Source organism: Mustela putorius, unplaced genomic scaffold, assembly GCF_011764305.1.
Source record: "Mustela putorius furo isolate JIRA1106 unplaced genomic scaffold, ASM1176430v1.1 tig00001165_pilon_pilon_pilon, whole genome shotgun sequence".
Lineage (NCBI taxonomy): Eukaryota > Metazoa > Chordata > Mammalia > Carnivora > Mustelidae > Mustela > Mustela putorius.
This window is the reverse complement of record NW_025421605.1, coordinates 93,108-104,474: the sequence shown is the minus strand read 5'-3', so window position 1 is coordinate 104,474 and position 11,367 is coordinate 93,108. Positions and strand designations below refer to the sequence as shown.

The 11,367-nt window shown below is 65.1% G+C and overlaps 1 pseudogene; it reads right to left on the bottom strand.

Annotated features, from left to right (window-relative positions):
* Positions 1-806: 806 nt before the first annotated feature.
* The window catches only part of LOC123386956, a 93,275-nt pseudogene continuing 82,714 nt past the window's right edge, over positions 807-11,367 (bottom strand).

Sequence of the window (11,367 nt, the reverse complement as noted above, 5' to 3'; positions counted from 1 at the left end):
TGCAAAGAAGCCAGCCTGGGCTGCAGCCCAGTGAGGGCCCACGCACACCTGCCTCCTGACCTCTCCCTCCTTGGGGCGGGGCGGGCGTATTTACGATGGGCTCTGGGGTGCGGGAACCCAGGCATATTTAGGGGTGACAAAAGCTCCCGGGGTCAAGGTGTCAGAGCAAAGCCTGGCCCAGGAGGGCTGAATGGGTGTACCCCGGGCGGAGCATCTTAGGCCAGAGATATCCAGACAGACAGACAGACAGACAGAAACACTCTCGCAGTCACGTGGGGCGGTGCAGGCAGGCGCTGGGGTCACCTGGGCCGCTCTGAACGGCCCAGCCCCCTCCTTCCCACATGGTCACACATCCTCTCCCTCAGCACCTCCACCGGATTTCACCTGCTGGGGACCTTCCCCCAAATCACGGGGCGGGGCTGGAGTGGGGGGTATCTGGTTCCCTTCCCCTGCATGCTCAATCAAAGTGGGGGGGGGTGGAGAGATGAAGACACACCTCCCTCTCTCCCCGATGTGTCCCCCAGTGCCGGCGGCGGGGACAGCGGGGGAGAGAAGGCGGGCTCGTGGACGGCTGAGATAAAGGCACTTTCTGCTGCAGGACGGGCTCGCGGGCGGGCACTGCCGGGCCTCCCCGCTTCTAAGCAATTGGCAACTTGCATCTCATGGAATTAACTAGTCTCCCCTGGGGCGGGAGGCCAGGGGGGAGGAGGATGTCTGAGTTACGGGTCTGAGTTATGGCCTGGGCCGGGTAGGGAGAGCAGGCAGGAAGGGGCTCCAGGCCGGCCAGGCCGCCCCCCCCCACCGACCCGCCCCGCCCAGGCCTGCCTTGCTCAGAGACTGGGGCCTGGCGCTGGGCCAGAGGCCCCTCTCCTGCCCCTCCCGTCCCGGGGGGACCAGGTCCAGGCCCCGCACGGAGCGGCTAAGGACGCACACACGCAGGAGGGCGCATGTGACCTCGTTACTGGGCGGCGTGTGAAGGGGCGGAGAGCGACGCAAGTGGAGGAAATTATATAAAATAAAACGGGGCACGTGGGCGGGCCTGGGGGCGGTGCTGGAAAGGGCGGGGGAGGGGCGGGTCCCAGGGCAGGGTGGGTCTACATCTCCTGGGCCTCGGGCCCCTTTTTCCTCGACGCCGTTGGCCATGGCGTTGCTGCCCTCGTGCAGACGCTTCACACGGTAGGCTCTTCGAAGTGGATGCTGCTGGTGATGTCCTTGATGTTCTGCATGTGCGTCCTGGGGGGGGCATGGGGGGACACGGGGCACTGACCCCACAGGGCCGGAGCCGGACTCCCACTGCCTGCTCCCCCAGCACCCCCATCCCTCCTGCCTGGGTTTTCAGGGGCCCCCCAGGAGGGCTTGTAAGGCCCCAGCCAAGTGGGCCCAGGCTGGGGTACGGCAGGGGGCGTGGGGGAAAAGCAGTTTCCACAGTGACCCAGACCCTCTCGGAACACCTATGTTCTAACGCACACGGCCCCCTTCTCTCCGTGCCAAGCCTGTGGCCCCAGTCCAAGGGTAGGGGCTGGGTGCACACTCAGAGGGAACAGCGTTCAAATGTCCTTGCTGCCACCAAGAAGCACCAGGTCCTGGGGCTACACCCTGAGCTGGAGTGCGGGTCGACCCTGCTCATCAGTCCTATGCCCCAGGTTCCCCCTCTCTCACAGCCCAACAGGAGACTCGGAAGGGCCTAGTGGGTGTCTTGGGCAGTCAGGCTGTCCAACACAGTGGGGTCACTCCCAGAAGCCACAGTCCACCCCCAAACCAAGAGCCGCCCCCACCCAGGGACGGCCACTTAATGCCTAGAATGCACCCATCTGCTAACAGAGAAGCCAGGAGCTCCTGGTACCACGGCAGATGCCCCCACTGTCTCATCACCCGCCCAGACCCAGCCACAACAAAGCACCTTCTCTAAACGACTTAAGGGCGGCCACTCCCTATCTGAGCTCAAGGAAAAACTAAGGGAAAGCCTCAGCCAGGTCAGAGTGGTGGGGTCAGAAGACACTGGGATGGGGATGGGGGACACGATCTCCATGCCCGGCACGAGAGACCCCCGGGGCCCCAAGGCTGCACTGCCGAGAACCAAGCCCTCTTCCCTCCCGGGGGCGGGGGGGTCTTCACACAGATTAAGAAGGATTTTAACTTCTGCTTCATTTCCACGGAGCTGTTTTTTTAGACAATGGGCTTCCGAGGTCCTCCTGGGGGAGGACGGGTCAGCTACTGTCCAGCACCTCTGGCTGCTCCCCCACTGCCCGGACACCTGACTTCAGGCCCTCTCAGGGCCTTCGGGGGGCCAAGACCCAACACCCCACAGCCCTCTCTCACCTGATGAGGAGGTCCCGAAGGTACGCAAACTCACAGTGGGTGGTGTTCTCGACTGAGGAGACAAAAAGAGCTTTAAGGTCACTCGAAGCCCCTCCCCCCGCCCTGCCTCTCCCCTCCCCCCCCCAGTAGTTCAGGAGCCAAGAGAAGCCTGGGTGGGTGGGTGGGTGGGCTGGTGGGGGTGGGAGTCCCCACCCCACAGGGGAGCACTGGGCTCCCACAGGCACCGGACTCTGCAGACACACCCTGAGGCAGGCCCTGCCAGGCGCCCACCCCCCAGAGGGTTCCCGTCCAGCAGGGCCACTAGGGCCACTGCTCCTCACTGGGAGCTGGGGGAGGGGCATCTCCTGAGAAGAGCAGCACGTCCCAGGGGACCCTGAAAACAGGGAGTGGTGACAATGGAACCAGGCAGGGACCAAAGGGTGGCATTTAGGGAACCTGGGCCCTGCTGGGCCTTCTCCCATGCTGGTCACCACTGCCACTGAGCTCAGGAACCCTACGCTGCCCGGCTACATGCCGATGCCCAAAGCACGGGCTGCAGGACAGCAGTCAGCTCTGTGGACGTGGGAGGACCGGCCCCCCAGATGCCTCCAGGTCCCCCCGAGAGGCAGTGTCCCCGCGCCCCCGAGGGCTCTGCTGCATGACTCATGTGTGTCATCAAACCTTCATGCACCCAACACACCACCAGGCCTCCCCGTCTGTGGTCTTGGGGCATCGGGGCTCAGAGCGCAGGGAATGGGCCTGTCTCCCCCATCGCCCCCCAGGAAGCTGGGGAGAAAAAGCCCCGAAAGGCCCCAGGGTCCCCCCCCTTGCCAAGCCCTGCGATTTTCTTCCCATGGCGGCCTGCCCGCCACAGCCCGGCCCTCCTCCCACCGGCACGGGGCTGTGCCCGCACTAGAACCTTCTGCCGACAGACTCACACGCAGCATTGCTACTGACGTGAAGTGGAAAAGAGCTGGCGGGAAGATGGGAGCCCCATGGCTGGGAGTGTGCGCGTGGGGGCTGCTGCCTCTCCTGGCCTCTCTGACCCTCAGTTTCCTCCTCTCTGTAAGGTGGGACTCCAACGCCACCCACCTCCCCGATGAGCTAACCACGAGCTCTCTCCCACCCCACCCTCCTCCTGAACACGCCAGGCAGTTTCCGAGGATGGGTGCACCGTCTCAGGACGGCGAAAACCAGGATCAAAGAAACAGGACCAGGGACTGAGGGACGAGGAGGACAGCGGGCACGTTCACCAGGCTGGCCGGGGAAGAGCACAGGGCGGCCCGGCCTCGGGTCAGTTAGAGCAGGCAAGGCCCAGGAGAGGAAGAGCCGCTAGCTCAGTGCGGGGTCCGGCTGGATGGACGCGGAGGGGGGGGGGAGAGCAGAAATCTCCGGGGTGCTCACGAAGGCTGCGGGAGACCCACCACCCCTGCAAACGGTCCCCTATAGGGGGCCACAGGGCCATTTCTTTCACAACCCCAAGGTGAGCCTGTGGGCCGGAGTTGGCCACCAGGGGGGGCAGCAGAGGTGGATCCAGCCCTGGGGCAGCTGTGTCCCCAGTCCCCCCCCCCATGGGCCCTTCTGATCCCACACTTCTCCACCCCCCAGAACAGGCACCCTGCGCCAAGAGTTCCTGAAGAGCATGGGGTAGAGATGAAGAGCATGGGGTAGAGATGAGGTAAGCCTGACAGAGAGACCGCCCACGTGGCCGGGACCTGAGCGGCCGCAGAGACACCCCTAGAGGAGGGGAGGGCTGCGGAAGCGCAGATCAGAGGACGCTGGAAAACACCCTGCAGCGGGTCTGTGGGCCGCTCCACGCCTTGCCCAGGCTTTGGCAGGGCAGGGGCGAACCCTTGGGTGCCACAGCCTGGTCCTCTCTGCAGGAGGGTGCAGGGTCAGCCGCAGGGGTGGGAGCGGGAGGGGGAGTTAAGCAGGCATCGGGATAACGTATGTAAAATGAGCAGGCACAGAGGGAGGGAGCTCCCTGTCCCGTGTCGCAAGGATCCCTTTCTTAAGGGCGTTTGCTGCCCCAAAGTTTCACAAGTCTGAGACAGTCCGTCATTTTGCTAAGGTCCTGACACACAGCACCCATCTTAAGGATGGTGAAGATGAAGACTGAGGCCTGGGGGATCGAGGGACTCGCCCGGTGTCACGGGGGTGGGGGGTGGGAGACAGGGGCCCGGCGGCTGGTGAGCACCTTCCAGACCTGTCCACGCCGGGCCCTCAGCCACGGGAACAAAGACAACGTGGACCTTCGAACCTGTCCATTCTGCATCCTCTAATCTACAGAGGGAGACGGACAGAGCGGAGGGTGAAAGTGGTGCCCAGAGCAGCCTGCCGCGGGCACCACCACCCAAAGGGGGTTCAACTGTGTCCCCCAAACCATGTCCAACAGCCGACGCCCTCGGCACCTATGAATGGGGACTACTTGGAGAGTTTTTTTTTGAAGATGTAATTAAGGTAAAGACCCTAAGAGGGGATCACCATGGATTTCAGGGGAAGCTAAGCCAATGACAGGCAGATGGCCTCCTGAGCAAGAAACAGAGACACAGTCCGAAGGCTGAGTGGGGACTGCCGGACCGCCCCCAAGGGACACACGGAGGATGGCTGACAGCCACCAGGAGAGGGGCCTGGAGCACGTTCTCCCTCAGGGGCTCTGAAAGGAACCAGCCATACTGATGCCTTAACTTCTGGCCTCCAGAACCAGGAGAAGACGTTTCCGTTTCAAGCCACCCAGTCTCAGTCATCCGTTACAGCAGCGCAGGACAACAAGATGTGGGGTCCCGGAAACCTTGGCAGGGGGCGCGCCATTTGGTTCTCACAGCTGTTCTCACAGCGCTATTCCCCAGCACTGTCCTAGGCCCAGAGAGGTGGAGCAACTTGCCCAAGGTCACACAGCATGGCTATGAAACACCAAAACCCAGAACTCAGCAGGACCCCTCAGGGCTCCTTCCTTTTCTCTCTGGATACTTCCCTGTCCCCTGGGAGATCGGGGTGAAGGCACAGCTCCATCAGCTAACGGCCATGGGCCCCAGACAAGCCACTGGCCCCCTCCCGGCGGCTGAGTGTGGCGATGCCACAGATGAGGCCCCGGGAGCACCCGGCTGGGGCCTGGGTGCCCAAGCTCCAGGCTGGCAGAAGAGGCTTGAGTTTTCTGATCTGGAGACCCCAGCAGCTTGACAATTACCTTCGATGGTGCCCCATTTGGTTTTCCTGCCAAGGATCCTCTTCCCGTTCACTTGGTTACTCGTGGTCACTGCCCACCACGGCGAACGGGATCATCTCCTAGGGAAGGACAGGCAGCACAGGTCACGTGTGTGCGAAGGCCAGTGAGCTTCCTGGGCCCCGGGGAGGAGCTGCCCTGAGCCCGGGGCCCCCAAGAACGGAGACCCTTGGCCCGAGAGAGCCCCATGTGAACACTTGGGCTCTGACTCCTTCCGGCCCAGAGAACACGTTCCCATGGCTCAGGCCCATCCCACTCGCTTCCCCAGTCCCACTGGAGCAGTACGAAGACCCTGCCGTGGCCTCTAGCAGGAATCGGGGGCCTCCGGGAACGGCCAATGCACTCACTCGGAACTTCTCATTCACCAGCCGGTCCTCCGGGTCCTCGTCAAACTCCTTCTGGGGGGTACACGTCGATGCCGTTGGACAGCAGGTCCGCGGTGATCTGGGGATCCGGAGGGGAGAGATGTGGGTGCCGTCCGCACAGCAGGCTGGACTGACCCACTGGGATTGGCCCACACTGTGACCTCCAGAAAGTGAGGGGGCCCAGCCTGGGGCCAAGGGCAGGCTCTACGGGGCTGGTGACCCTCATACTCCAGTTCTCAAGCCTCCCGAGTGGAGGAGGGGGAGCTGCAGGCCCGCCGGGAGCCAGGTGCAGCCGCCGGAGTCCCAAGCCGTCTCCCTGTCCTCCCTCTGTAGGCTGGCACACCCCGGAGACAGCAGCTCTGGGATGGCGAGTTGTCCCTCGAGCTCCACCTGGAAACCCTCTGTCACGGCGGGGCCTGGGGTGCTGCCCGGGACCCCGCAGCAGCCCGGCGTGCACCTGCCTGTGTCCGACTGTCCCCACCGTTTGCTGCCCCGGCTCCCCCACGCGCGGATGCGCCGCACACACCCGTCATTTCTGCCCCCGGCACCGACCCCCAGTGGCCCGCTCCCTCCGGCAGACGCGCCCACGGCGAGGGCACAGTCCTCCCCTCAGCCTGCTGGGAAAATCCCCGCACCCGGGGCCACGGCTCTGAGCACGGCCAGCGCTCTGGGGATGAGACCTAGGGGCCTCCCCGCTCATGCCCACCGGGGGGTGGAGGCTCCGTGGGGCCCAGCGGGCCTCGTCCTCCCGGCTCCCCAGGTGGCTCTGACGTGCGGCCTGTCGGGAAGCCGCAGGCCCGGGCGCACCTTCCTGCGGAGACGGCGGCCTGGAGTGGGACTGCGGCGGCGGAGGACGCGGCCACCTAACCCCGCCCGCTCTGGGCTTGCTCGCGCCCCGAGGAAGGCTGGCGGGTTGCGTCCGACAGCCTGGCTGGAGGTGGAGAGCCCTACCCGCTGTTTGAAGTAGACCCTCTCCTCCAGGGTCAGCGTGTCGGCCTTGGCGATGACAGGGACGATGTTGACGACTTTGCTGAGGCGCTTCATGAACTCGATGTCCAGGGGCCTGAGGCTGAAGCAGAATGGTGTGGGTGAGCGACAAGCTGAGGGGGACGGACGGACGGCGACAGAACGAGGCAGGCAGGGCTGCCTCCAGCTGAGAAAAGGGCCCTCAGGTGTCCGCGGGGGGGCTCCCAGGTGTGGACACACGGGTAAGGCCATGGCTGGCCAAACCCTAAGCAAGGGACAGGAAGAAGAAGGGACATTCGCCAGAAAGAAGGGACACAAGGGACAAAGAAGGAGGAAGAGGGCATTTACCAGACAGAAGCCCCGTCCTGGGCGAGGGGTCCCCTCGGAGGGGAGAGGAGGGAGTGGGGGAAGGAAAGCCCCCAGCAGCTCTGGGCCCACCCAGCCAGGGCTCCAGGACAGGCCACTGCCCAGGGTGCCCCCCAGAGCCTGGCCCACTGGCTCCAGTGTGCCACCGCCCCCAACCGGAAGCCCGTCCTGGGAAGGCATGGGGACAGCACTGCAGGGACCCCGAGTGGCGGCCACCGTCTTCCACCGGGAGCAGAGCTGTAACCCGCTCTTCCCGCACAGCGACAGGGGCCATCACGGACACGGCCCGGGCTCCGCGGGGGACTCACGAGTGGCCGGTGGCGGGGATTATGAAGTAGAGGCAGCAGTGCACGCGCGTGTCCGGGATGCGCTTCTTCCGGTTGATGTTGACCTCCTCCTGCAGGTACTTCTCGTACTGGTCGTTGATGAACTTCATGATCGGCTGCCAGCTGCCAGCACAGGCCCCGTCAGCCCGCCCCGGGGCACGGCTCCGGGCACGGCTCCTGCCCGTTCTCCCCCAACGTCCCAGCCCCCATCCTCGGCCTGCCAGTGTGAGGACCCGGGCTGCGGGGCCGTCTGAGCAGAGACCACAGCCTCCCCCGAGAGCTCCCCAGCCCAGCCTCCCGTGCTGACCCTTGACCCCAGCAGGTGCGGGGGGTCACGAGTCTCAGGGGAAACCGCACGCTGGCCCAGGATCTGGGGGCCGCGGAGGGTTCAGCAGAGGAGCAGGCCGCCGCGAGACAGGCCCCGGCGGCCGTCAGGGCGCTCGCTCCTCCAGCAGTGGCAACCCCAGGGGTCCTCACCAGTTTCTCATTGTTGATGTGGTCCCCAAAGCCCGGCGTGTCGATGACCGTGAGCTTCATGCGGACGCCCTTCTCCTCAATATCTGCAGAATCACAGAGCCCACCAAGCTCAGGGGGAAACCCTGGACCCCCACAGACAACCTGGGGTAGGCTGGGTCCTGCCTGGGAGGAACCTGACCAGCCCGGCCCCACCAAGGCCCGTTTGGGGTGCCCCCCCGGGGACCTGCGACGATCCCCCAGGTGATGCACAGGGAGGACCGCCTCCGGCAGGGCCTGGTGACTGCTGACTTGGGCAGCTCCTACCCATGGGTTTTGCTGTAAAACTCAGTTGTCTCCAGGGGGCTCCCTCCAACCAGGGCCTACAGGGCTCCCGGAGACCATCCCTGACCCGGACTTTCAACCTGGCCACTCAGGATGCAGCACCCCACACCCCGTGTCAACAAACACCCCCAGCCCCACCCCGGCACTCACCGTGCGTGATGGACTTGATCTCAATGGTCTTGGGGATGCGTTCCTCCGAGGTGGGCTGCACCGACTTCCGGGCTGATTTTGGGACTTGAAAAGGGTATTGATCAAGGTGGACTTCCCCAAGCCGCTCTGCCCTGGGGAGAGGATGAGAGCCGGTCAGTGGGCCGGGTGGTGGTTCGGCAGTACCTGGGCGCTGCGCTGTCCCTCGGCCCCGCTCAGTGGGGCCCCCAAGTCAGGGAAGGACGAGAGGCGGGAAGGGCTGGGATGCCCAGGCAGTGGGGCCTTGTCCTGGGGCAGGACCCAGAGGGCCCCCCCCAGAGGAGCTGAGAGGCAGAGCAGCAGCAGCACCGGGGAGGCCACGTGGGGGAGCTGGGCCCCCTGATGCAGCTTTCCTCTTCACAGCTGGACACACTGAGGTCATGAGGTTTGAAGGAAAAGCTCCACAGAGCCCCAGGACCACAAGAGGGAGGCTCTGCAAACCTGCCACAGTCTAACCGCGCTAGGCCGCCTGCACTGCAGGGTTCTGCCTGGTTTCCGGGGTCATCTAGGTTAGAACCGCCAGCACACTCAGCATTCAAGCCTGTAGCTGAGCGACCACGGGGCTCAGTGAGAAGCCACCTGGTCAGTTCTTGCTGGGGGGCAGGACGGGGCGGGGGGGGCAGCCAGATGGGGGGGCAGCTGGGTCTCGCCACCAGGAACAGGAACAGCCACTGGCCAGTGCCCATGTCCACAGATCCTGGCAGTCGAGGGAGCCCCCGGGGCTTCAGGCCGCCCCCTATGGGGCTCCCAGACCCCTGGGCCCCAGAGAACACACTCCTGGCCTCACTGTATCCAATCCTCACATCACCTGAGGCCCGCCTACAGCAGGAGGGCAGAAGGCAGAGGGCATGGTGGGGGGAGGGGGGGCTGGCCCTGCAGCCGCTGCCGCAGACCCCGGGCTCTGCTCACAGTGCTCCCCCGTCATGCGCCAGCCGCTGTCCTCAGGGAGGCTGTGTAAACGCCCTTGCCTGCCCGGGGGGGCCATCGTCATCCCGCCCCCGACGGAGGAGGAAACAGGCACAGAGCCCAGTGCGGGGATGGGAACCCCACAGCCTGATCCAGGGCCCCGAAACAACCTTCCACCTCAGGATCCACACCGGGAGCACCTCACAGGCACGACCCCGCACGTGGAGCCCCAGCACCTCACCCCCTTCCCTGAGCTGCTCTATGCCACACTAGCCCATGGATTTTATAGAATTAAATTATACCGATTTTCCGACTTTGATAACCTGTCAAGAAAAAAAGCCGTGAGCTCCCCAGGATGCCGTAGGTGGACGTCGGGAACCCCTGGGCCCGGCTGTCCACGCCCCCCCCCCCAGCCCACTTGTCTGCGCCCCTGCCAGGTCAGGCCGGAGCTACGTCAGAGAGCCCGGCCACCGTGCCTGGTGTCTGGGAGACGCCAAACCGTCTGGGATTATCGTCCTCCGCTCCCCCCCCGGCCCCCGCTGCTGCTTCTTCTGCGACTGCCACTCCTCTAGCGCCCATGGCCATGCAGGAGCCGCACACGGCATCGGATCTGCCCCTCCCGGGGGTCCCATCTTACAGATGAGTAAGCCCCGGGAAAGGGAGGACCAGCACCACACCACTGAGTGGGCAGGTGAGGCCGGGATTCCACGCTGGGTCCGCAGACCCCCAAACAGATGCCCGCCTGGCCCAGGCAGCAGAGCTCTGGTCTCCCCGCCCTGTGAGCAGAGACCGTGCCAGGCCCCCTCTGGGCCTCACTGCCGCCTGCAGAATGGGACACCCTTTTGACAGGGCGTCTGCGAGGACCGAATGGGGCCCCAAGGACTTCAGGAACAAGAGGTGGCCCCAGTGCACCCCCACGTCTGGCCCCCAACCCGGATCAGGCCGGGCTTATCAGTGACCTGCCCTGGGGCCCATCCGGCTCTCCCCGGGGCCACCAGGAAGCCTCTAGCAAGGCCTCCTGGCCGTGGGGGGGCTGGCCCCGTCACTGGAAGTCCAGGACGGAGCCCCGGAGAGGGCAGGGGGTGAGGCTGCTGGTCAGTGAGCTGCCGCCCTCCCGGCAGGCACACGGGCGCACGCAGGAGCACACACACGGGCTCACGCTCGGTTGCCACGTGCCATCCGCCCTGCGGGCCAGGTGCGCCCACCCCCGTCTTCCGAGGAGCGGACTGAGCCCCAAAGCCCGCGGTGTGGGGTCCCCAGCGTGGGGCGCACACTCACCGACCACCATGATGTTGAACTCGAAGCCCTGCTTCATGGCCTTCCTGCGCATCTGCTCCAGGATGGAGTCGATGCCCACATAGCCGAAGTCCGCGGGGGGGCCTTCTCGTTGCGGGGCGCGCGAGCGCCTGCTTCAGCCCGGCGTCTCTGGGGGGTCTCAGCCATGTCGCCAACACAGCCAGGAGCCGCCTCGGGGGCTGTGGGGCAGAAAACGGGGGGAGTCAGGGGGTCTGACACAGGCATCTGCAAAGCACCGACCACCACCCCATTTCTCAAGCGGGGAAACTGAGGCTCAATTGCCCAGGAGACCCTTACAGGAGACCCCAGACCTAAAGGCCCCCCCCACCACAGCACCGGCAGAGCCCCACACCCCTCCCCAGCAGCTGCCTACTAGCAGGTTCCTTCCCTCAGCTCCAAGGCAGAGCTGACCCCAGCCCTCCTCTTCCCAGCCTCCACCCTGCCCCAGGGCACCCACCTCCATCACAGGCTCAAACAGGCTCCCACAGGCCTCAGGACCCTCAGGGCCAAAGAGCTGAATGGTGGGGCCAGCGCGTGAGCCAGGATGAAGAACACCCGGCTATCATCCTGCAGCTCCCAGGTGAGGTGTGTTTCAGTCCTGGGTCCCCGTAAAAAAGACGGGGACAGAGTATGCCCC